The sequence below is a fragment of the Aphelocoma coerulescens genome, chromosome 5, assembly GCF_041296385.1.
Source record: "Aphelocoma coerulescens isolate FSJ_1873_10779 chromosome 5, UR_Acoe_1.0, whole genome shotgun sequence".
Lineage (NCBI taxonomy): Eukaryota > Metazoa > Chordata > Aves > Passeriformes > Corvidae > Aphelocoma > Aphelocoma coerulescens.
In genome coordinates, this window is record NC_091019.1 from 67,976,856 (window position 1) to 67,978,550 (window position 1,695).

The following is a 1,695-nucleotide window of genomic DNA, read 5'->3' on the forward strand; positions in this document are numbered from 1 at the left end:
GCTCTGCCCTGTGGAATAGACTGGGGGGTAGGTGGAATAGAAAGAAGGCTTTACGGGTAACCTTTACCTTTGCATAACCACCTGAGCCACACCTCAGATGGAGCAACCACGGCCGGTCCATGCGGGGTTCGGCAGGAGTGGTAGGGCGGTGTCTCGCAGTTTTCTAGTCCTAAGTTATCGTGCAGCCCTTTAACTTTTGTCATCACTTTCTTTCAGATGCAGATGGATTAAATCGGTGGCAGAGTGCCCCATACCGGGTGAGAGGGCTTGCACAGGAAGGTCAGTCACCATTTGTCTTTGCAGGGCAAGTGTAAATGGTGACTGTGTTCCAGCATTGTTCTTTGTCTTTATTTTTAGGAGGGAAAGCTAGATCTCAGCAGTCAAGGTCAAGTGAGCAAGGTAAGCAGTGACTGGTGGAAAGAAAAAGTTGTTATTCCTTGGGTGGCAAGTTCTGGTACAGCTCTAAGCATACACTGTCGTTTGTGTTTTAGGGGGTCCACTTGTATTATGCTGAGCCCCCTCACCGACTGGCCAATGTACCCAGCTCGCTGCCCTCATGAGCCCTCCCAAAGCATTATGGGACTCTGCAATGAAGCCTTTGCCTTTTCCATTCAAAGATACCGTCCGGGCAGACTTTAGCAACGGCCGAGAAGTTGGAGGCAGGGGGGAGGAGTGAGGGTCTGCTCAAGTCTCAGCAATGCCGCATCGCCTCCTCTCCTCTTAACCCAGGTATACCCTACAATGATGGTGCCAGCCTTGGAGCGCGGCCAAAGTGTGTGGCCCCAGGACCCCGGGCTTCTTAGGAGATGGTAAGTAGTGGAATTGTTGGGTTTTGGCTAACCTGCCACTAAGTTCAAGCCTTGATATTTGGTTTTCTTTATTGTAGCTGACTAAGAGACAACAGGCCGGCAATGGCAGGAGCTTCCTGGATGGCAAGGCGGCCCTCTTTTGCACCCGAAGAGGATTCACATCCCTGGATGTCTGAGAGATAAGTCAACGGGATGAAAGCGGGGTGTTGGGTAGGGGGTTGCTGGGAGGGATTTTTGAGTTAGCTTTGGAGACGGGGCTACCCACAAAGGGGCCCCTTAGGCCACATAAAGGGAAAGTCTCACTTTTGATCACAGTGCCGAGGTGTGCAGGGCAGAGCAGTCCCAGTGCATGTCGTATCACTTCTCTATTGTGTGTTCTGTGTCTTTTGGGCATCTTGTGTTTCATGTCTTTTGCTTTAGCCCTTTGACGTGCTTGCGGTCATTCTTCTCGCCGAGAGTTTTCTCTTCTCGTTGTGTCCCCTCCTTTGTCATCTGCTGCATGCAAATCCTGCATGGGATTTGGCCCGGAGCTGCTCTGCCCTACTGCACAGTCTGGCCTATAGGTGTAATAGGGCAAGGCTTGGGAACTTGGAATTTGTTCTGTAGGGTGTAGTTTGGTCTCTAGATGATATTCCTAGATTGACACAGGATGCCTGGAGCTGTTAAGTTCTCATGCAGCACTTTGACTTTTGTCATCACTTTCTTTCAGATGCAGATGGATTAAATCGGTGGCAGAGCGCCCCACACTGGGTGAGGGGGTTCCCGCAGGAAGGTGAGTCACCATTTGTCTTTGCAAGGCAAGTGTGAATGGTGACTGTGTTCCAGCATTGTTCTTTGTCTTTATTTTTAGGAGGTAAAGCTGGATAGCAGCAGTCAAGGTCAAGTG

At 50.6% G+C, this 1,695-nt stretch overlaps 1 long non-coding RNA gene across 1 annotated transcript; it reads left to right on the top strand.

Annotated features, from left to right (window-relative positions):
* Positions 1–208: 208 nt before the first annotated feature.
* On the top strand, positions 209–793 carry LOC138110953 (uncharacterized). The gene is made up of 3 exons (XR_011151182.1): positions 209–279; positions 358–399; positions 730–793. It is a non-coding gene; the product is annotated as an uncharacterized lncRNA (long non-coding RNA).
* The last annotated feature ends 902 nt before the right edge of the window (positions 794–1,695 follow it).